This window comes from Protopterus annectens, chromosome 5.part0, assembly GCF_019279795.1.
Source record: "Protopterus annectens isolate FY-2018-M chromosome 5.part0, PAN1.0, whole genome shotgun sequence".
NCBI lineage: Eukaryota > Metazoa > Chordata > Ceratodontiformes > Protopteridae > Protopterus > Protopterus annectens.
The window spans coordinates 681,988,825-682,014,605 of NC_056735.1; the positions used below are offsets into that span (position 1 = coordinate 681,988,825).

Genomic DNA, 25,781 nt, shown 5'->3' on the forward strand with positions numbered 1-25,781 from the left:
AATCCTAGGTCTGCATTAGTGTACAGATGTTATTTTTGGAATAAACTCTATTAATATTCCATCAGGGTTTTCACTAAAAAAAGAAGAGAAATAAACTGTTAGATCTTGCAGTCTTAGTTATTTTTCCTGTTTTCCTGTCTACCATGCAAAGTGTAATTCATGGCAATACCACCAGAAGGAAACAGATGAGGTCAGTAGCACTACCCTCCCCCCAGTATGTGCTTGAAATGTTATTACTTCACTGAAAAAAACATGGAAATTATACTGCTAGAGATGGACACAAACAATCTGGTCCTCTGCATAACAATACTAAGCACATTCATTTACAGATAACTTCAAATGAACCTGGCCATTAATTCTAATATGGTATTTGACAAAAGGAAATGTAAAGCTGTTTCTTGTTTAAAAAAGGGGCATTAATTGAATAATTTATGTAATGTTGCTTAGGTTATATGATATATATAGCAATATATGTGAAGCATAATGTTTGTTCACGTTAACAAGTTTCATTATGTTCTCTTGAATATGGTCAGCAAAGTGCTCTGCTTGACATGTATGAGAAGTCTATTCCATAGCATGGGCAGTCTCTGGGTTATGAACCTGTCCCTCCAGTATGTTCTGTTGATTGTGGTAATGAGGTTGAGGTCTCTGGAGCATGTGGTACAGAGGGAATTGGGATTTCTTTAGATGTAGCATTTCTAACAGAGCTGGGTCAGACATGGCTTTGTAAGTTAAGCAGAGCTCACCTCTAAGTAGGCGATATGAGACAGAGGATAGTTGGAGTTGTTTGAGTCTGTCCATATAAGACAAGTGTTTAAGACCTAGGATCCTCTTTGTAAGGTACTTTTGTGGCCTCTCCAGTTGTTGCAGGTGTCTAGTGAAGTACATGCCAATTGAAGAATTGTACTCAATGACTGGCCTAATGAGGAAAGAGTGGAGAGAGACAATGACCTCTTTCTTCCTGGATGCAAAACCCTTAGTAATGAGATGTGCCACATAGAAGGACTTTCTGACCACAGTGGCAATGTAGTGATCAAAAGAGAGGTTGCTATCAACTTGTGTTCCCAGATTTCTCATAACACCTTCTGTGTTCAGTGGACTACCATCAATGTGGTAATTCATGGGAACTAGGTTTTTCCCAAAAGGGATGATGACACATTTTTTGGCATTGAGCTTAAGGCCATGGTTCTAACACCAGTCGTTGGTCTCAGTGAGGTCATTCTGTAGGGTGTCAGCATCACTTGGGGAGTTAATAATAGCTCCCAACTTGCAATCATCTGCAAACTTTGTCAGCCAGAGTCCCTTTGTGTTGGCCTGGACTTCAGAGAAGTAGATACCAAACAGGAGAGGACCCAGGACCGAACCCTGTAGGACTCCACTCATGACTAGTCAGCAGTCTGACTTGAAATCAGCAACTTTCACACTGTGGGTTCTATCTGTGAGCCAGCTTGCAACCCACCTAGTGATATAGGGGTTGATGCCTAGCATAGTAAGTTTTTCTATGATTCTTGAGTGGGGAATGGTATCAAAGGCTTTGGCCAGATCAGGGTAGGCTGTATGAATCACCTTGCCTTCATCCACAGCTCTGGTGACTGACTCAAAGAAGTTGACCAAGTTGAGCAGGCATGATCTACCCTTCTCAAAACCAAACTGTGTGGGATCCAGAGTTTGGAGAAGTCAGAGACATGCTAACCACAAAAAGTTTAAGACCTCATTATTGGATAATTTGCATGTCTCTGAATCATAGATGTTCATCGTGTTACCCTGCTGCAGTCATCACACTTGGGTTATCCTGTCGTCAGGCGGTCCCGCAGTCAGCCGGAATTCCAAAGTCTTGGTCCGGCGTCGGTTGCTGTCGCTTCTTCCCTGACGTCAGTGCGCCAGGGGTATATATAATGCATCCGATGCTATTTTCTCCAGTGTTTCTTGCCGCGCGGTGCCCGAAGCAGAAGCAGTTCGCAAGTGCCGGTCGGCCGACTCCTGAGATTTTCAAAGTCGAATTTCAGATCCAAAGTCTTCAATAAAGCTAAGTACCCCGTTGGGGAAACTTTTCTTGCCTCAGACCGATGTCAGAAAAAGTTAACAATTGTATTTCTTGTGGGAAGCAAATACCTCATAAGGATTTTCATTCTTACTGCATACCTTGCCTAGGCCCAGACCACGACGTCACTGGTTGTCGTTTTTGTGCTAGGTTTAATAAGCGTACTATAAAAAGACGCTTTGATTTCGCACGACACTACTTCGGTAGAAAGTTTAACTACACTATGCCGTCAGAGCAACCGACTACCGGCGTGCACAAAAAGCCAAGGATAAGGACAGGCAGCCTAGACTCATGCCAGACTCCGAGGCCTCGGCTGGTCCGGTCACCGGTTCACCGGTCTTCAGTGAGGCTCCGATGCAGCCCCTGACTACCGCAGATCTGGAACCCGAGACTGCTTCAGAACTTTTGGCGGAAAGTACTAGGCCGATGCAGCCATTTTGTTTAGCCCCTACCGACGACACTGCTGAAAAAGATGTCGGTGCTGCAGAAACATCTTCGGTTTCTGAAGGCATCTTCAGACCGACGACGCTCACCATAAAAACGTATCCTAAGACTAAGACTCCTATTAAACCTAAAAAGACTGCTCTTCAGTCTCCAGTTCAAGGCCCCATGCCTAAGAAACAGATGCTCAAAATGGCTGAAGATTTGATCTCTTTAATCAGGGGTTCCCAACCCCCACCCGACAAGAGGCCTAGACAAGAGGAAGAATATGCCTCCTCTGAACAAGTGTCTATTTCCTCAGGCTCCTCTGAGGACCAAGATTACTCCTTCTCCCCTTATGAAGATTCTGATGCTGAGGATTCTATTCCCTCAGCTTCTCCTCCTGAAGACTACTCCTTTGGGGAAACTTTACACACTATGAGGGAACATTTTCACTGGGAAGGTCAGGACTACTCTGACTTAAAGAAAAGGCTCAGAGAGTTTCTTTTACTCCCCCAGCACAGACCACTTGCCATCCCCCCAGTTTTAGACATTGTGGATGATGTTTACTTAGAATCCAGTTTGAACCCAGATTCTCTGCCTCCTGCTCCGGCCAAACCTGACAGATACTATAGAGTGCTTGATTCCCACAAATTTCTTTATAAAAGCCCTGTTGCTGATCCAGAGACTATCTCCCAGGGTCCCAAAGGGGCTAAGGCTTCTATGGCAAAAATTCCTGTTCCCTCTGAAAGGGACTCCAGAGCACTAGACAGGTGGGGGGAAAAAGGTTTACACCTCAGCCACTCTAGCTATGAGGGCACTAAATTGCCAATTCCACATGCTAAAATATCAGCAATTTCTAATGTCTCAGTTAAAACAAAAAATGAGCACACTCCCTCAACAGTCTGAATTGAAAGAAATGCAGGATCTGTTGCATACAACTGAACAGGTGGGCAAACATACTTTACAATGTGGGTTTGATTCTTTGGAGGCTTCCTGCAGAGCAGCTGTCACTGGATCTGTTATACGTAGGCATGCTTGGTTAAAGGAACAAACTCTGCCTGATCATGTTAAAGCAAAGCTTTTAGATGCTCCCTTACAGCAGGATGTTCTTTTTGGAGTTAAAGCAGAAGAAGTCTTAAAGAAAATGGAGGATAAGGCAAAATCTATGCAGACAGTCAAAGATTTCCTTCAGGTACAGCCCCCTCGCTTCAGCAGAAATTGGCCAACAAAAAATTGGTCCTTTCCAGCTACTGACAGACCACAGAGGGGTAAATACAGACGCCCAAGAGGCAGAGGACAACCACAAACCCAGTACAAACCTCGCCAATGGGGCACTGCAACACAGAAGGGAGGAGAAGACAGGTCCCAAACTACCAGAAGGCAAACTCAATGACCTGCACCTCATCTGGCCAAGTAATACTCTCTTGGCAGCCCCCTTGGGAGGAAACGCGCACTATTTTCAGACAACTGGCACATTGTCACAAAGGACAAATGGGTCCTAGACATAATTTCATGAGGATACAGATTCCATTTTCGCACCTTGCCAATGAAAAGAGGAATGCCAAACCTGCCACAAAATCAATGGGCAGAGGCACAAAAACAAATTACAGCTCTCATGGACATGAGAGCCATTCAACTGGTACCTACTCAAGAGCAAGGCCAAGGATTTTACTCAAGACTATTTCTAGTTCCCAGAAAGGACAATGCCTGGAGACCAATTCTGGACCTTTCAATTCTAAACACCTTCTTGCAAGTACCCAAATTCGAGATGCCAACACTACAGCAGCTACTTCCCATGTTGGGCAAGAAAGCATGGCTAGTAACGTTGGACCTCAAGGAGGCATACCTGCATGTCCCTATCAGACAAAGTTGCAGAAGATACCTCCGTTTCATTGCATGTTCAACCCATTACCAATTCTCTGCACTGCCCTTTGGCTTATCTACTGCATCCAGGGTCTTCACAAAATGCCTGGCACCAGTAATTGCATACTGCAGACAAAGAAGAATTCAAATATACCCATACCTGGATGACTGCCTCATCCAAGCAGAAAGCAAGGACATCCTTTTACAACATCTGGCGTTTGTAAAACATCTTCTAAGTTGCCTGGGGTACACAGTAAATGAAAAGAAATCAAAACTAGTACCCTCACAAAATATGACATTCCTGGGTGCCAGCTTGAATACAACGGCCCAGAAGACTTATCTGATGACAGACAAACAACTACAACTGACTCAATATTTCAAAACAATGGCAACAAAGACCCAACTACCTGCAAGAAAAATTCTGCAGGCCTTGGGCTTCATGGCATCTTGCATACTACTAATACCATTTGCAAAGCTGCATATGAGGAAATTACAGTGGTACCTAAAAAGCGTATTGTCTCAACACAGCCACAGCTTGGACACAATGATATCTCTCATTCCCTGCCTGCAACAGGAGTTTCTATGGTGGTCACAGGCATGTCACCTCAACAAGGGTCAGCCTTTCACCTTGCCCCCAGCCAGGCAAACTATGACAACAGATGCATCGGACTATGCCTGGGGGGCACACATGGCAGGACAGTGTGTTCAAGGCGTATGGACTGCAGATCAAAGGAATCTGCACATCAATCAAAAAGAGATGCTAGCTGTACAGAATGCTCTGACAGCCTTCAAGAATCTATTACATCCAGGACAACTTACAATAAGGACGGACAACACCACAGTAATGTGGTACATAAACAAACAGGGGGGGGGTACACACTCCTACCCTCTATGCAGGCAAGCAATGACCTTGTGGAATACAGCTCTGGCTTACCAAGTTCAGTTACAAGCTCAATTCCTGCCAGGAAAAAAGAACACATTGGCAGACGACCTCAGCAGAAACATCATGGATCCCCACGAGTGGAAACTGGATCCACAAGTATTTGCAATGATAACTCAAAAATGGGGCCTTCCAGACATAGACCTGTTTGTCAGCCCCCAAAACTAACAGCTAACAAAATTTTGTACAAGGACACTTCACCATCAAGCTTGGAAAGTGGACGCACTCTCATTCAGTTGGAAAAATCTGACAGTATATGCCTTCCCTCCATTGCCTCTCCTCACAAAGGTGCTTCTGAAAGTCAAAAAGGAGAGACCACGACTGATACTCATAGCCCCAGACTGGCCACACCAGAACTGGTACCCACTATTGGGGAATATGGCCCAGGGCCCACCTTGAATTTTACCACAAATTGCCCATTTGCTCACACAGCAAAACAATCAGATTCTTCACAGCCAGCTCAAAACCTTAAATTCTGGCTGCATGGCAAATCACCTAAGCATCCAGCCAGCTCCTCTTCCCCAAGCAGTTATGGATGTTATTCTGGATGCTAGGAGGCCCAGCACCAGGAAGGCCTATTCAGACAAATGGAAAAGGTTTTGTGCCTGGAACCAAACTAAAGGCCAAAACACACTTCAGCCTCACATGCCTCAGATTCTACAGTATTTAACTGAGATGTTACACAAAGGACTTTCTTTTTCTTCCATTAAAATCCATGCATCAGCTATTTCAGCCCACTACAACAAGAAACCACCCTTATTTTCACATCCACTTCTAAGGCAGTTCCTCAGAGGGGCAAAAAACATTAGGCCCCGCAGGAGAGCACCTACGCCAACATGGGATCTCAATTTTGTTCTGGAAAAACTTACGCTACCTCCCTTTGAACCAGCTTTCTCTGCAGATCTACAGTTCCTATCATGGAAGACTGCCCTGCTGCTAGCAATAACTTCAGCTAGAAGAGTCTCAGAGCTGCAGGCACTAATGGCAGTGGAACCTTTCCTCATTCTCCATCAAGACAGAGTTTCTCTATGAACTAATCCTTCCTTTATGCCTAAGGTGGTTTCCAGTGTGGCTTTAAATCAAACCATCCACTTACCCACCTTCTTCCCAAATCCACAGAACAAAGGAGAAAGACTCCTGCATTCCTTGGACATTCACAGGCAACTTCGTTACTACTTGGATAAAACTAAGGCTTTCAGAAAATCTGACCAGCTCTTTGTATCCTATGCTACAGCTTCACAAGGGAAGGCTATATCAAAACAAACCATTTCAAAATGGATAGGACATTGCATTCGTTTTTGCTATACCCATCATGGAAAATCAGTTCCTGCTACCATTAGGCCCCACTCTACCAGGGCAACAGCTACATCTACAGCCTTCCTCAGGGGGGTTCCAACCAAGGAGATTTTGGAAGCTGCAACTTGGAGTTCAGTACACACCTTTACCAAACACTATCACTTACCACTCTACTCTAAGACTAGGGCTGGCTTCGCCACTGCAGTTCTGCAGGGCCTTCTAGCCTCCTCTAACCCTCTATAACTCCTCCCCCAACCTTAGCTTTGGGATTCTACCCAAGTGTGATGACTGCAGCAGGGTAACACGATGAACATAGTACAGTTTTGTACCTACCATAAATGTAGATGTTCGAGTGTACACCCTGTTGCAGTCCAGGTTACCCTCCCTCCATCCCCTCTGATCTAACTGGCTAAATCTCTACAATACCTTCCTGATGTATTTGCTTATAGCTGGAGGGATTTTGTGTTTGTGCAAAAATTACTTAATTTGGTACTAATTACTGACCACCTTTTTGGGGGCACCTGACATCTGGGGCAAGAAAAACTGAAAAAAAATGGCGTTGGATGCATTATATATACCCCTGGTGCACTGACATCAGGGAAGAAGCAACAGCAACCGACGCCGGACCAAGACTTTGGAATTCCGGCCGACTGCGGGACCGCCTGACGACAGGATAACCCAAGTGTGATGACTGCAGCAGGTTGTACACTCGAACATCTACATTTATGGTAGGTACAAAATTGTACTTTACTACTGAGACATGCACATCATTGCTCATTTCACTGTCCCACTAGTAAACTGCTGCTTGTTTATTCATTGGCATTCCACTTCACCAGTCACTCTCCCCCACACACACAGACACACATTCAAATACAAGCGTGCACACACCAGAGTCCACCTACCCTCCCGTGGTTCCTTCCTACCACCAGTCTAATAGTTTATGTGTCATTATGACACATTTGTAGAATCCCTGGTGACTAGTGTTCCCCCCACCCCTGATCCCCATAATATTTGAAGTGCCATTATGACATATAATATGCCCTGGTAGCTAGTGTGCTCCACCACCCCCTTCACCATAATACTGCAAGTGCCCAATCTCTGTTCCCTGTAGTGAGATCATTGACATTATGGCACTTAACTATACTGCTTCTCTGATGTTTAGTGGATTCCCCCACCCCCACCCCGATCCATTGGTAAAACCAGTATGGCACTTAAATGTTGAATAATTCCTGGTGTCTAGTGCCCAGAAACAAACACACATGATCCCAGTAATTATGTTGGTGCCAGTAAGGCACACAGGTTGAGTATATCCCTGGTGTCAAGTGCCTGTCTATTACTAAGCACAATTTCTGTTTTGAAGCAGTATTACTATTTCCAGTATAATATCTTCCCACTCTTTGAATTACCAATGTGCCTGATTAGGTCAAGACCACCTTCCTAGATACATTTAAGATCCTAATAACTCATGTTTTATTACTCTTTTCTGTTTTCAGTATTGCCCTAAGCTACTTGCCTTGCTTATATTGAAACTTTTTTTTCAATTTAATGTGCTTACTTCTGTTTATTGTATTGCCTGTGTTAATGTCGGAAGTAAGTATACACTAGACACTTATAGTTTGTGTTTTGTTAGTGTATGTAAGATGTATTTATTTGACTTTTATAGTTTCTGTTTGTCACATTTTTATTTTAATATTTTCAATAATTTTAAAAATGATACTCTGTTTTTTGCCAAAATAGTAATAGTAGCAGTTTTTTCTTGGGGTCCCTGGAGCCCTGAATCTTGTCTAAAATTAAATAAATGAACCCCAGCCTACATGCTCACCTGAACTATGCAATTTTTGGAGTGGTATATGCACCATTTTGAAAATGCCTTACTTGGACTGCTTTTCAGCATCAGTATATTAAATACCTTGGATTTTGTAAACCTTTGCACTGCTGTTGCACAGCACCAACTATGAGTCAACAACAAACTATAAAGCTACACATTTTGTACTCTTAATATGTAATCCCACTCACAGAGATGATGATGATGATGTCTCTACACAAAGTGCACATGTAGCAAAACGCAGTACATTGTCTTCAGCCAGTTGAAAACCAGTGGAGAAACAATGCATTTGCTAACAGCGCAGAACTGCTACAAAATGACTTTTCAGGCTACTTTTCACACACTTTCAGTATTGCTACTCCAAATATGCATTCTTTAAAATGTTCTTGTCTAAAATACCAATTTATTGTTCATAAGCACAACTACAAAAACATATACTTCCTGGCTTTAGTTACAGATTCATCAGTATTTTAGAGTGCAGACCGAAACTTAGTGCAGATTTAGAGAGCTGAGGTTCAGTATTTTTAATTTCAGAGGTTTACAGTTATAAACTATTTGTGTTATCATTCCAGTACTAAACTTCTTTGGTTACTGGCATCAAGTGCTCCTTTTTTCTTGTAGGCATAAAATAAAGTGCTTTTTCACAATACAACCATATTGTGTGTGTGTGTGTGTGTGTGTGTGTGTGTGTGTGTGTGTGTGTGTGTGTGTGTGTGTGTGTGTGTGTGTGTGTGTGTATGTGTGTGTAGTTATTTGCACACAATTTGGATATATTATTGTGTGTGATACTGGTCACAGTTCAAACTATGTTGAACCAATCAGAAAGTAATTTATGTTAATGGATTTGCACTGTGGAGAAATTATAGTTCTAAAGCTCTCTAATAAAATCATTGATTATCTGTCAACTTATAAAATATCTAGAAAATATTTAGAAGAGAAGAGGAAAATATAATGATAAGGGGAGGGATTGGCATAATGACTAAGGTCTCAGATACAAGGTACAGGGTTTGATTCTGGCTTCTGATTATTAGCGAGGCTTGTAATAGTCTACAGAATGGTAGCCTAGTATTTAGCTATGAACCTATAAAAACATGAAGAAAGGTTACATATTATGACTGTGATGTCACTAGATCATGTATCCCTAAATTGCAAATCCCTGTGCCATTAGACTGCAGATAATTTCTATCTCAGGTATGTTTATAGTCTGTTGTTTGTGTGGATGTAACTACATCCAGAATAGTCTTTTCTGGAGCTTTAATTCCACCTCATGGACATAAATGTATGCCCCTCCTCATTAAGCCTTTCAGAATTTAATTAACATTTTCTAGCATCGCACAACATAGCTGGTTTCCTGGTGACCTCCCTTATGATATTCAAAGTATATATGACTGTTTTTTTAACTGTGGACACATAAGGGTCCATGTGGCTTTTGTGTGTCATCTGTACTGCTCTCCTTTTAATCACAACATTAACATTAAAAGAAATTCTCCTTGTAACCAAGGATTAAGATGGAATTACCAGCCTATGACTTCTGTAACTCGATTCTTCACTCTAGTATTATAATGACCATTTTCTTTACCTAATTATACCTAGTTTGCCACTTGAGGTAATATCTAACGACGGTCTCTAATGTCTTCATTCAAGACCTGCAATGAATGGCTACTGAAATTCAGACACTTGATAGCAGATTTTGCCAAAATGAGCAAAATTTTTATATCTTTTTTTTCATTGTGAACTTCAGTGGTCTCGTAGCATCAAGAGTCTTTTAATTAAAAAGAGAATGGGGAACCCTTGTGTGCATCTTAGGGGATGTAAGGGCTTTGGCCTCATGAAGACAATTGCATTGAAGTTGCACTCATTTTGGCAAAATGATCAGTTTTTAAATATCAGTATATCTAAGCAGACTTGTATTAGACCCTTATTTAGCCTCTTTGTTCTTATATTCATTGCATTGGTATATAGTTTCTTTAAACCCCAGTTGCCAAACTGTATTCAGTTTTCCATCTGCTGCTCATCAGACCCCTGCCAGCCTACTAGCCCAGTCATTCCCACTCACCAGGGTGAAGGTCAGTTGGGAGGGACAGTTATGAAAGCAGCAGCCAAGGGTGGTTCACATTTTTTTATTAAGTCAAATCCCCCTGTCTCACCCAGTGGCAGCCCTGGGTGGATGATTGCACGACACCTCATTCTACAAAAGAATGTTGTCAGCTGGTGACCCTCCCACCAACAGGAAGCAATGCAGGACATTTTCCTCAATCTCCACTGGGAAACCAATCCATATGCATGTATCTAAAGGCATATGTCTTCCCTAACCATCTAGAAATGGCATGCCTATCCTCCCTTGCCTATGGCATCAAGCAGTTAAGTTGCTAACTGGACTCATGTGGCTTGGGCTGTAGCCAGGGATCTGTGGCTCTACACTACTGGTGCAGGCCCAGTTCTCCACTTATGTGAGACAGTTTAGTGCATCTATAATACATTCTGGATTATTCCTACTTAAACATTATGTTACTGAGTTCACACATGGGATAATTCTGTCTTTATTGTCTATTACAGCATGTGTGAATACAGTAAAGTGTATTTCCTAGTGACTGACAATAATATTGAGATGCTAGGTAATCTTTTCTGAGTAAAAAAACTTCAAATGGCCTGACATACCCCACAGTCATTTGAGTTTTATCCTTAAACATAATTTTATTGTAGTCACACATGCTATAATATACACTAAAGGTAAAATCATCCCATGTGATGACCTCACAATGAATGCTAGACAGAAACATCTTCCTGGATCTGGTCCACAGGTGGGATGTGCCAGAAACAGACCTATTTTACTTCACCAGAAAAAAAAACTACTCAGAAAATTTTGCTCAAGGACAACTTCCCTCCTCATGTTGACTTATATCTGTAGAGGCTGCTTTGGGGTCATCTTATTGGCTGCCATCATTATTCTCTTCCCTGTCTGTTTAGTTAGTCCACTATTAGTCTACTGTATCAGAGACTTATTTCTGAAGGTTGACAAGGCAAGACAGAACCAAAGATGGTGGAGGTGGATGTACCTCTTACCATAGATATGCTGACGTCTAGGTGAGAAGGCAGCCACCCACCCTAGAGAAAGGAGGATGTTAAGCCTGTACACTGAGCCTTCAAAGGCAGAAGTACCAAATATGAAAACTACTACAGCAGTAAATGTTCTAGAAAGTCTACAACTGTGGTAGGTTCCTAACACATATGTACTTTCCTCCTACATCCCAATGACATGCTGTAAGCCAATTTGTATCCTTCAAGCTGCCCATAGCTATATGGGCATTTTGTGTGTGTGTGTGTGTGTGTGTGTGTGTGTGTGTGTGTGTGTGTGTGTGTGTGTGTGTGTGTGTGTGTTTGTGTGTGTGTTTGTGTGTGTGTTGTGTGTATGAGACAGAGAGAGAGAGAGAGAGGGACATATTGAGAGTGTGTATGCAGTCATTGTATGAGCTTGAATGTATTTGTGTGTGTGTGTGTGTGTGTGTGTGTGTGTGTGTGTGTGTGTGTGTGTGTGTGTGTGTGTGTGTGAGAGACAGAGAGAGAGAGACATATTGAGAGTGTGTATGCAGTCATTGTATGAGCTTGAATGTATATGTGTGTGTGTGTGTGTGTGTGTGTGTGTGTGTGTGTGTGTGTGTGTGTGTGTGTGTGTGTGTGTGTGCACATGCGTGTGTGTGCACGGATGCTGTAAATGACTAGTGCCCTGCCCAGATTACCTGACTGTCTTACAACATATGAGTACTAGAACAGACTTTGGCTTTTCAGTGATTCTAAAAAGAGAAAAATAGGTATCAAAAAATAAATGATGAATGAATAAATGAAAAAAATCTCCATTTTTGGTATATGTTTTCCCTAATATCTACAAGTTTATGCCTGTTTTCAAACATTCTTGTATAACTTTTTGTAGAACAAGAAATATGCATTCCAACGGGTTTACTATTGAAATCTTTAAATTGCATTCAATGACCAGCCTCAATTCCTACTCGAAATGCAGAAAACAACATCAAACAACCAGCAAACTCGAAACAGAATACATTGACACCCGTAGTTCGATGTATTCGACATAGCAGGAAGCGACGTCAGTCACCCATGCTATGTACCGTAAAGTACCATGACACTCTACAGTCAACAGCACATTTATTTTACTATTTTGCATGGGGCAAGCCGCCCTGCACCCCCCACACCCCCTACAAATTATATATACCAACTCCAAGATCGCACTACAGTGAGGAAGTGGGTTAATTCCCTGTTCCTCACTGAACCGCGATCTTCACTCAAGTTCCAACTCAAATACTCAAACTACACTACCCCTTCAATGTTGTGTAGTCAATATATTTATGTTCGCAAAACCACCCACTGGAAAACTACACTTCAGCAATCTCACTCTCGGCCGCCTGCCATTCACTTATGTGATAGTAAACCATTCCAATGATATTTTCTTCAAAAAGATGAGGTCTGCAGTCCTTATATGACTGTGAAAAATGTGGGAAAAGAACATGTAACAGATATTTGAATATGGTCTTTTGTTCTCAGTTAAACATGTTTTTGTGAAATGATTGCTGTAGGAATGGTGGAGAAAGGGAGTAGCTTCCCAAGGTACCAACTTGTAGGGGTTGCTAAACAGGTTGACAGTTTACAAGCTGACAAACTGTGTTTTCCTTTTAAAGGTAACAATGAGTTTTTTTTTTCTGCTGTATAAAAGTTCATTTGTATCATGAAAAAAAACAGTATGTCAGCATACAAACTGCCATTTTATGAGTGTTTATAGACTGGGGGCACCAAATTGGTGTGTTGCCCAGAGCATTAAACACCACTGCTAACGTCTCTTTTCTTAGGTGTGTCAATTCACTGACAAGAAAACAAGTGAAGCTGAAAATGTTTTAAATTGTTCGTTCAGATGTTCAGAAATTAAATATTTTGACTGTGTTTTTTTTTCAATACAGTAGTATTTTGAATATGCAGAAAGTAGTACCCCAGATCAGGTTAAACTTTTAAAAAATAAAACAGTTTATTTTAAGAGCATACTTCCAGCATAGAGTGTCTATTACATAAAGGAGATTTAAAATCCTTCTGTAACTCCATGTTAACTACAACATGTGCATAGCATTAGTGATTAGATCTGGGATGTATGACTCATTCCTTCTTCTTGCTGTATTAATACATGTCTTACAGTTTTGTGACAACCACTCTCCAAAGATATTCAGGCAAAATATGTTTTATTTAATTGCATTGCCTTGCAGAAAAGTCTAGAGGACTGTTTTAAAATGTTAAAAACAAGATAAGGAATACAAAGTGTTAAGAAGGCTGTCCCTTCCCAGAGAATAATATCACTTCTGAGACAAGTAAGTTTTTTCCATAGTAATATAATTTAATCTCACACATTCAGACAGATCCAGGTATTTAATTTCTAGTTTAACAGGAATTTCAGATGTGCATGTCGACTGTAACTTATTATCTTTTATAACAAGGATAAATAGCAAAGAGTAACTGAATAAGTAACCAAAATATGAGCACCTATTTTAATTTCCTTAATTAAACTTTCAGGTACATGTCCTATACTAATAACATACACAAAAAAGTATTCCATAAAATAAGTTTAGGTCATTATAACTTTGTGGAAGCTAAGCAGTATACTCAGATTCAGATGATATAAACTTATTCACATGATGTGCATGTGTGCATATACACACCCACATATATATGTGCCTTGCAACTTTTTAGTAGCTGACAATTCAAATTGTTGAACTGAAAAAAAGACAGTACGGCTAATCAAAAATCAGCTGGTTGAACCTACTGGCTTTTTTCTTTGCAAGATCTTTGTATACTAGGGATTAGGTAATTTTACATTTCCCCATTGTAGTGCAATCTTGGAGTTGATATGTATACTTAGCAGGGGGTGTGGGTGGAGCAGAGAGGCTTGCTATCAGTAAAAAAAAAAAAAAAAAGTATATCTTTGTTTTTTGTGTTTTTCAGTTGGCTGGTGTTCGACTAGTTGTGCTCGATTACCTGCCATTCACTTTTGTATCTATTTACATACATCCATATATGTGTGTGTGTGTGTGTGTGTGTGTGTGTGTGTGTGTGTATATATATATATATATATATATATATATATATATATATATATATATGGGTCTACTACTAATTACCGACATGACGATTCCCCGATGGAAAACTCCACGATGCCAGATGACCGACATCACACAAACCCGACAACGCAAAACACCGAACACCATTACACCAAACACCATTACACCGACACACGGAACGTAAACAACACGCGACACTACATAGCATACACACTAGCCCTGACCCAAACCCTAACCCTAAGGTCCGACACTATCGCACACTTCACCTACCTGCACCCTAACCCTAACTCACTTAACCCACCCCTAGCCCAAGCTCCGACACTAACGCACACATCACCTACATGCACCCTAACCCTAACTCACTTAACCCACCCCTAGCCCAAGCTCCGACACTAACGCACACTTCACCTACCTGCACCCTAACCCTAACTCACTTAACCCACCCCTAGCCCAAGCTCCGACACTAACGCACACATCACCTACCTGCACCCTAACCCTAACTCACTTAACCCGTCCCTAAACTACAGTCCCTCACTAGCACACACTTACCTTACCCGAACCATACCTCCGACACGAACACACACTCACCTTTCCCACAGCCTAACCCAACATCCCACAATCTCGAGCACTTACCTGACCGCTCCTAACTCCGTCACCATCGCACACTTACCGCGTCGCGATCGCACATTCCCTTGTCGGTCTTTCCGCTGTCGGCAAATCACCCTGTCGGTACACTTACCTGTCGGTCATCTGGCGTCGGTGAGTTTTCCGTCGGGGAATCGTCGTTTCGGGCATTAGTAGTAGACCCATATATATATATATATATATATGTATATATATATGATTTCATTATATATGATTGAACTTTATTAATGCCATCATTAAGGAGTTTGAACATACATAACATTGCAAGCCTTAAATACCAAACCTGCAAAGGATCGAGAAATGGAAACTATTTTTTTCCTGATCTTCGCAATAAACCCCCTCAATAACACTAGCCTCAAATTTGTCTGAATAGTGGTAGTGTACCACCTTAGTAATACATGCTAACCCTAATCCTGCTCCCAACACTTACCCTAAATTTCACCTTAAAAAAATCTTCTAGTAATAATACCCCTACACAAGACTTATACAGACACAAAAACACACACCAACACACACACACACACACACACACACACACACACACACACACACACACACACACACACACACTTTCAAAACTTCATCTATCCCATTATCTAACCCTGACCCTAACCCTAAAATACACGCACTCACAAGCAAGCATAACAGCTATCCTCTTACCGATCTCCAACCCTATCATCAACACCCAAACACAACAGAAACACCCCTTCCAAACCCCACTTACCTGTTTTGCCAAAACATACTTTCGAGATGTCCAATGTAAGACTATTTGAACGTTCAACAATATCTATTGCCCCTTGCATTTGCTGACCAAAGTTACATTTGACAAAATGCAGGGGAACCATATAGACAGACAGATAGATACATACATACATACATACATACATACATACATACATATGATTTTAGTCTGTGTGATCAAACTTTCTTAATGTTGAATGAAAATACCGGCATTAAGATGTTCGAACATACAAAATATTGAACGCTCAAATGATCAACCCACAGAAGATCAAGAAAAGAAAACTATTTTCTGCCCTGATCTTCACACTAGCACTAGGCACCCTTCAATTCAAAGAATCATAGATTTGGACCTCTATTGGACTAATTCGAGCAGTGTCTTCTGTGGCTGTGCAGTCCAATCCAGGAGTGGCAGTCCTTTACACACTCTGAACAACAGTAGGTAGATGTCTGTCTGGTATCATGGGCAGAGATCTTCCTGAGGGCTCTGTTATCTTCTGCTGTCCTTGCCAAGGTGCTTTCATACATAGTGAGAGCTTCCTTCACTTCCCATTTCCAGGCAATCTTGTCTGGGGCGAGAGAATGCCAGTTGTTCACACTGATGGAGAGAGCACTGAGATTATACTTGCATATGTCCTTATAGTGCAGTTTAGGTCCCCTTTCAGTCTCCTTCCTGACTCCAGCTCTCCAAAAAGGAGGTCTTTTGGTATTCTACCATCCATCATATGTAAGACATGACCCAACCAATGCATACGTCTCTGTTTCAGGTGGTTGAACATGGAGGTGGTGCCTGTCCTCTCAAGCACTGTGCTGTTGGAGATCTTGTCCTGCCTTGAGTTGCCAAGTATGTGCCCAAGGCAGAGAATATGGAATAAATGTACCCGTTACTCATCTTTTGAGCACAGATTCCATGTTTCACTGGCATACAGTAATGTGTTCAAAACACAGGATATGTAAACCTGCAACTTGGTGTGCACCGTGAGCTTAGTATTAGCTTATACTGTCTTTGCCAGCCTGGAAAATGTTGTGGCAGTTTTTCCAATGCACTTGTTGAGCTCACTATCAAGCAACAAGTTGTCAGAGATGGTAGATCCCAGGTACATGAACTCATGGACAACCTCCAGCTCATAGTCACTCACCCTGATTGATGACTCATTGCCCACTGTTGTCCCATCACATGGTTCTTTTTTAAACTGATTGTGAGGCCAAATTCCATGCATGAAATGGCAAAGTGAGTCATGAGTGACTGAAGTTCTTGCTGAGCGTAAGCCACATTCTGCATCATCAGCAAACAGGAACTCCCTTAGACACTTCCTAAGCACTCTGGTCTTCGATCTAAGTCTCGACAGTTTAAAGAGGTTGCCATCCATTGTGGTTCAGAGAAAGATACCCTCTGCAGCAGTTCCAAAAGCAAATTTAAACAAAACTGAAAAGAAGATACCAAACAATGTTGGAGCCAGTACACACCCCTGCTTTATTCCACTGAGAATCTCAAAAGGTTCGGATGTGGATCCATTGTACATTATGGTCCCCTTCATGCCTTCATGGAAGACCCTGATAATGCTAAGCAGTACTGGAGGACAGCCGATCTTTGCCAGAATCACAGACAGACCTTTCCAACTGATGAAATCGAATGCTTGGTCAGATCAATGGAGGCAATATACAAAGGTTTACTCTGCTCCCTGCACTTTTCTTTTAGTTGCCTAACAGAGAAAACCATGTCTAAAGTAGACCACCTAGCTCTGAATAAACACTGAGACTCAGTGTAAACTGTCTCTGCAAGAACATGGAGCCTCTTCAGGACAACATGTGCAAATAGCTTCTCCATGGTACAGAGAAGTGAGATGTCATGATAGTTGTTACAATCACTTTTGTCACCCTTATTCTTACATATAGTAACTATGTTAGCATCCCTCTTATGTTGCGGTACACTACTTCTCTACATGCATTGGCAAAGTATTGCATGCAGCTCTGAGATTAGGGTACAAATGGCACATTTATGGATTTGTGAGGGAATACCATCTTTCAGCAGGAAAAAACGAAAAGACAAACAACAACAACCATCTTTCCTGGGAGATTTTTCTAAAAAGACTGCTTTTAGTGCATCATTGAGTTCCACCAAGGTGAGCTCAGCATCGAGTTCAGTCATAGTTGGAAGAGGCTTAATGGCATTCAGGGCTCTCTCCATGACTATAGTGTCTCTGGCATACAGCTGTGAATATTGTTCCAGCCAGCATTCCATCTGTTTGGTTGTGTCATTCAAGACTTCGCCTGTGTCTGACTTAAGTGGGGCGGTCTTCCTTTGTGATGGTCCAATGGCTTGCTAGATCCCATTGTACATTCCTCGCATGTTACCAATGTCCACAGCCTGCGGAGTCTTGAAGCAGAGTTGGGACCATTAATCATTTGCACACTGCCGAACTACCTGCTGGACTTGACTATGACCACACCGCAGCACATGCAAGTTCTCCTCATTGGGCGATGATCTGTATGCAGCCAGTGCCTATCTGTTCTTCTCAGTCAGGGGTGTCAGCACTTTAGTGTGGACTTCAAACTAATCAGCACACTTGACTGTCTTCTTCCCAAAGATAGATATTGCAGTGTTATAGATAGCATCCCATAATTTTTCCCATCTCTTGTTAGTATCCATGCTGCTTCAAGTGGTTGAACAAACTTGTGTACTTTGGAAGGGTCATGAGTCATGCCTAACCCTCCCATAACATTTCAGATTTGTCTGAATAACAGCAACAGGAGGGTGGTATATAAGATGAGTTATGGGAGGGGAGTTTTCTTTGGCAATACAATTGTTAATTTGTTGGAACTGATGCCAATTTGAGCATCACTGTTAGTGTTGGAAAAGGATTTTTGGAGCAAGAGGGTGATATTTCATTCAGATAATTTAGGGGTAGTTCAAGTTATGACTATGATATCAGTGAAATCTAAATAGGCTTGTGTCTTACTTAGGAAGACTGTTTTGTTTAGCTTGACATTTAAATTTCCTTTTTAGCTCATCACATTCCTGACTATTGCAATGATTTGACTGATATCCTGTCCCAAGTTCAGTTTTTCAGGTTTCAGCAGTTAGCACCTGAAGTATAGGTAAGCTGCACTATTCTTCCTGGGAAGTTGGCTGGTTTAACAATCTTGGGCCAAGGCTGACAGAAAGGGTTGCAGTAATACTTTTTCCTTACAAAAACAGCGTGTAAACAACATATCCTATACAGATCTCCTAAAAGCCCTATCCCTTTGCTCTGTCTCCTACTGACTGTTAAGGGGCAATCTATGCCTAACCTGCAAGGCATTCTCAAATGCAGTCCTGATAGAACTGTTACACATTTGCAAAACAAAAACACAAGGATTACGTGATCCAAGCATCTAAACCTGGTCTGTGATGTGAACTAAACATGCTGGAGGGAGAGATATATGTCACAGAGATTATCCTTTGTCTGGACCAAGCTAATTATTCACATGAAACAGAGCCCTTCCCTGACCCTCCTCAAATACAGTTTGGATCAATGGATGGAGAATCATAAATTTACTCCTGTGGTGGAGCCTATGTCCCTTATGGAAGAAGTAGTGTGCATTTATTGTGTCCAATGGTTTGGGCTAGAAATTGTTGGGAGGTATCAGGTAAGTGGCAAGTTGGTTTAGTTTTTAGGGATTGACAAAGGAAGAAGGTAGATGCTAGGAAGTTTGTGTCTTGGGTTAGGATGGCATTGAAAGGGAAAAGAGTGACAGTGGACAATTACGCCACATATTCCTTTAGAATAGGAAGGGCCTCTAATTTTACTGAGGAAGGTTCATTGGTGGAAGAGAACAAAAGGTCTGGAACATGGCATTCTACAGTGTTTTTAAATTACATTCATTAGTTTAAAAAATAGAAAAAGGAAAAACAATTTTTATAGAGTAAATAAAAGGAGAGGAATCTTGGGTTGTTAATTTGTTTTGAATGTTAATTGTGTATGTTTCTTTGCAGGTAAAAAAAACTGTTAGTCATGTTGGGTCATTCATTTGTTTACTGGATGGCTAGATGAATTTGTCCTGGTGGTGGAGTGAATTTAGATCTGAATCTAGTACACTGGCAAGTCCAGTTGCATGGTTTTCGAGGTGCACCATGGAGTCAGTTGTTATCAGTGCTGGATGAGGTAAAGCAGCAATTTAGTAGTCCAGCAGGGATAGTCATACACTTGGGGGGTAATGATATTCTATGTATTCCTAAAAGGAGGCTGCTTACCTGTTTGTTGAGGAACTTGCCACGGTTGTGCAGAGGTTTCCGGGGCAAAGGTTGTGAGGTCAACTATAATTCCTTGGTTGGTTTGGAGAGGACCTGATAAGTTCAGTGTGATAGAGTTGTAGGAAGTTACTTAACCATAGGATATGAGGGTAAGTAGAGCTTTAGGCTTTTAGTAATGGAGCACTGCAATTTTGCAAATATGGATCTGGACTGGTTTAGGGGTGATGGAGTTCATCTCAGTGATATTGGTTGAGATATGTTCAGCAAGCACATCTTTGTTTTTGCAGTAATTGTTTGGAGATGGGCTTAAGTGTTGGGGAGCAGGCTGTGAGCAGCCTGGTGAGTGGAGGAAGGGCACTAGTAGTTGTGAAAAGGTTTGGTAGGATCTTCTTTTCCCCTCCTCTTTGTTTGCTGTTGGCACTCTCATTGGTTCAGGTATGTGTTGCTATGTTGCCTGGTTAATGAGTAGTGGTATGTGAGTGGTCTAACATGCTGCCAGGATTTTATAAAGGTGCCACTGATTTGTATTAAGTGGCTGGGAAAGAGGAAGGCAGGCTAGCATGCTGCCAGATGTTTCATGGTGTGGAAATTGATGTGTTTTATTTGTTAATGGAGTTGATGATTGTGCCATATATTGTAACAAAGCTAGTCGTGAAGTCATGAGAGTTGTCAACTGTGTTATTGATGGGGAGGGGACAGACCAGTGACAAATGAAGTTTGCTTGGCAGAGTAATTTGTCACTGGGCTGTTTCTTTAAGTTGATTTAGGATGAAAAGTTAGAAAGGGAGAGAGGGAGTTAAGTGAGGTAGCAAGGTACACAGAGAAAAGGAGGGTGGTATATAAGGTCAGAGCTAGGGGAGGGGAGTTTTCTTTGGCACTAAACTTGTTGTTGCCCACCATCCCTTCCCTAGTTTATTGGGTATGGGATAGAAGAAGGGCTATAGTAGTTGTGAAAAGGTGGAATAGGCCATACTTTTCCCTGATTTTGTTTGCAGTTGGCACTCTCATTGGTTCAGGTGAGTGGTATGGGGAGGGGATAGCCCAGTGGCCATCTAACTGGCACATAACAAACAAAAGATTCTACTACACTTAAATTTTCCAATTACTTCACAACTTGGGCATAGTGCTTCATCAAAAACACGGCTTTGTGTATCACTTGCAAATTCCTACATCCAAAATAAACAAAATTCTATTATGAATTAAAAACAACCACACTTCCTATCCTCTTGAAGGAATATCTGCTATTAGAAAGGGCATACTCCTTCTCTAACTTGAATATGGACTCCTACTTAGGGCATTCACCTCCGAAATGACTTTACAAAACTTAAAAACTTCAGTCAGTGGTATTTTATTATTCTTGTAAATAAAAGAGATCACAACTACTCTGTTATGTCAAAAGCTAGCTGGCTATCTATCTAACAAAAATGTGACCTTCTCCTAGGTCCCCTACTTTGCAAAATTGTAATAAAAGAATTGTTTCTACTCCTAGCTGGCAAACTCTCATTTAGAAAAACCAACAGGCAAATAAGGTTCTTAACCTCTTCAAACCACTCCCTGCTGATTCTATTCACAAAACTTCATGAAAGTGATCACAGCTTCCCAGTACTGGCACCTAATCTCTGGAAATCAACTCCAGCCAGTATTAAAGATCTTACTTAAAATCCTGAGCTTAGAACCTCATTCAAACATTATCTCACCAAAACATCTACCTGCAAATGCTCCTTCATCATCATAAGCTATTTCTACACACCATACCCTACTAAACCTGTACCCTCTTCTTATTTTAATCTCACTCAGCTGCTTAAATTCACATTTTATTCATTAAACTCCTTCATTTCTACCTTTCCTCATGTTTTCACATAAATGACTCCCACATCATTTAGACCTACTTTTTGTCATTACCAAAACCCCAACTTTTACCCTTTCCTAGCCCATTCTGTAAATAATATCAATATCAAATTTTTCATTTTTGTCATGAAGTATGAAACTCTGCTGTTGTCTATATCTTACTAAATCATTTAGCAATTGTTTTAATTTATTTTTTCGTATCATGGTATAATTTCACTTTTTTGCCTTGCCATATTTCCATGGGTTGGGTTTGAAAAGTATCCACTGGGATCAGTGTTATACCTTGGTAAACTAATTCAAATTAAATAAATTAAAATCGAATAATGAATAAAAATTTGCAGAGCTATTATGATCTTTTATTACCACATGTGTAACTCTAAAAGTCATCCTTTTTTTTGCTTATTTTTTAATCATTTTAGCCAAAGAATGAACATTAGCCCTTGTTGCCAGTGTAGCTAATAGTAATTTATCTGCTATAAAATAAATAAGGAAAATCAATAAAGTAGTTATTTCTTCCATAAATACTTTATAGAACTAATTTGGATTTCAGGTATCATAATGGTCAACACTTGTAACTGTAAAAGTCATCCATTTTTGGTCATTTTTGATCTCTTTGCCAAAAAAGAGTGAGCATTTGCCTTTGTTACCAGTGTAGCTATCAGTAATTTATCTGCTATAAAATAAATAAGGAAAATCAATAAAGAAATTATTTATTCCATAAATACTTTAGAAAATTAATTTGAATGTCTGTGCATCAAGTTGTGAGAGCTGAGTTAATTTCTCTGTGGATTTTGTATGCTCTTTTGATAAAATGTTCTGTTTTCAATCTCTTTCAAGTGGTAGTTTACATAATTGTCTTTTAGAATGCTGAATTTTTTTGTGTGGGCATTATCGGCCAGTTATAATTGAAGTCTCTACATGGGTCCCAGTTTGTTTCATGCTACAAAAACCTCCTGGCAGGTTGAGTGGCAGTACAAAAATTGTCCCTAGATGTGTATGTGAGTATGTGATCTGCAGCAGGCTGGCATCTCATCTGAAATTGGCTGCTGCCTTGTACTTGTTGGTGGCTGATGCTGGCTCTGGTACGCACGATTCTGAACTGGTGAAATATGGATGCAAACGGACTCTAGTGAGGGAGGAATGGGTGGACGGATGGATGGGCAGATGGAGAGACAGCAAATGGATGGGTGGATGGATGGATGAATGGATGGATCGAGGATGAATCTGAAAAACATTCCTTTCCAGCAGTATTGCCACATCGCCACAACAGTCAGGAAATCCTTCTATGTGGCACACCTCATCACTAAGGTCTTTTCATCCAGAAAAAAGGAGGTCATTGTCCCACTGTACTCATCCCTCATTAGACCCGTTATAGAGTATAATGCCCCATTTGGTATGTACCTCACAAGACATCTGCAACAGCTGGAAAGGCCACAGAAATACCTCACTAAAGGAATCACAGGCCTAAAGTAGATGCCATATGCTGCCCGTCTAAACAAACTCCAGCTATACTCAGTGGCATATCGTCTACTCAGAGGCGATCTCTGCTTAACATACAAGGCCATGTCAAACCTTGAGCTGTTGGACATGCTCCACGTAAAGAAATCCCAATCCCTCAGAGCCACACGCTCCAGGGATCTAAACCTTGTCATCACAATGAACAAAACATGCTGGAGGGATAGGTTCCTGACCCAGAGACTCCCCATACTCTGGAATAGACTGCCCATACATGTCAAGCAGAGCACCTCATTGGCCCTCTTCAAAAGGAACCTTGATGATTGGATGGGAGATAGGAAATTCACCCTGGGGATCATGTCAGTCGCCCTGCTAGACAGGGGCCCAGAGAAGTAAATATTGTGGGAAGAAATATCCAGGGAATTGTTATGGCTAGGCTTGCAGAGGTCCTAGGGCCGATAGCCAAGTACCAACCTATGAACCTATGAGCCTATTGTTATTTTGCTATTAAGAGGGAAGGCTCCTTGTAAGTTATATCCATTTTTAGAAGTAAAATCCTGACAAAATATTCTATTTTCAGTCTCCTTCAAGTGGTAGGTTACATGATTTTCTTTAAAAATACTGTATTTGTTGAGCAAGTATTATTAGCCTGACACTTTAAATTGAGGGAATGATGACTGAGCAACAAACTTGCTAGATTTATTCAAATCCATGTACATCTAATGATAAATAATATTGATTCACCTACTTAAACACCTGATAGTAAGATGCTATGTTTTGATAGAGTATAATAGTTATTCATCTATTTAAATACCCAACAGTAAGATACTATTTTTGATACAAAACTATTAATGTTTCACTGCATGCATGGGAAAGCAATAGCAGATAAGGTGTAATTTTTGATATGCATTTCTTCATGTTATCAAAATGCCATGTTTTAGAAACAGGAACACCGTAAATGCTCTTCTTAGACATGCTTTAAATGTGTTTCATTTCAAATTAAAAGAAACTCACTGGTGTTCACCCCAGACTTTTGGACATCATCATTTAATTTTGTTGTATTATGTTCTTAATATTATTTTTATCAATGTAAAACTCCCTGTGCATTACACATTTTCTTCATTCGTATTAAAATCCCACTGAATTCACTTTTGCATAATAGCAACTGACACTAAAAAAAAAATTGTAGAAAATATTGATTACAAGTCATTGCATTTCCAAACTGTTACATTAAATCATGCTGCAAATCCAGGAAACACCTTAACAGATAAAGATGCCATGTTAGTCCATGTTGAATGCTATTATATGTATTATTCTTAATAGCATTAGTTAATTTCAGTTTCTTTTTTTCAGTTATGTACTAGAATACAGTTACATATTATATGTACTTAAAGACCATCTTTAATGCTGGATACCTCATAGCATTTTTATGTGGTACTACATTCTGTTCTGTGTATGTTTCCAAACATAACAGTCTATACCTTTTCTGATTAATGTCAGTACCCCTCTGCTTTTGAGGGTCTGGGTTACCTGTCAGTGACTGCAGGACATTCAGGGCATTGAGAGATATGAAGGATAAGATAGTGGAGAAAATGTGGCAAAGTTGGGTCAAGGATATAGGACAGGATGTGGATATAAAGGCTCTGAATATTTGTGCCAATTGCAAGTGTATGCTACTAAAGCCAGGGCATTAAGAATGTTTCCTTGGAAGTGTTTATACATTTTTTTTGAATATCTGAGTAAAGTTGAAAAATATTTACCCATAGGCTGGTACAATATGCTGGGGCTATAATACAGGATTGTATCAGTCATGAAAGCATTTTTTTGTCTTACCAGAACTGTAAATACAAACTAAAGCTACAATGAGTACTAGAAACATTGGTAAGTAAGGGAGTTTTGATAACCAAGTTATTTATGCTTCTAATTTATGATAGATTATTAGAGTGGATAAAAAAATAAACAGACATTAGTAAACTGAATTATGATGGGGGGGGTTTAATTGATAGGAAATGGAATCTAAACTAAAACAGCAATTGCTGAAATAATAGAACTCAAGAATCCTGCTGGCATAAGTTTGCACTTATATGGTTGTTGTGATATATACACATGTCTAGTCATTGCAGAAAGGCCAAGATAAAGTTAAACCTGACCAACCAAAAAAGCCAAGGATAAACCACCAGCCAGAGTATCAGGAACTAAAAACACAAAAAAAAAAACACTGGAAACAGTGCTGCAGAGAAGAATACCCAAATGACAAAACTATTTTTAGCACTAAGACTTTATTTTCACTATTCGTCCATGTTTGGAGCATTCCAGTGTTTCCAGTGTTTTTCGTATTTTTTTTTTTATAAAGTTAAACCCGG

General features: G+C 40.6%; 1 protein-coding gene across 3 annotated transcripts in view; it reads left to right on the forward strand.

Moving 5' to 3' along the window:
- GPM6B (glycoprotein M6B) overlaps window positions 1–25,781 on the forward strand; it is a 1,017,601-nt gene that overhangs the window by 907,995 nt on the left and 83,825 nt on the right. The gene's annotated exons all lie outside the window — the stretch shown is intronic.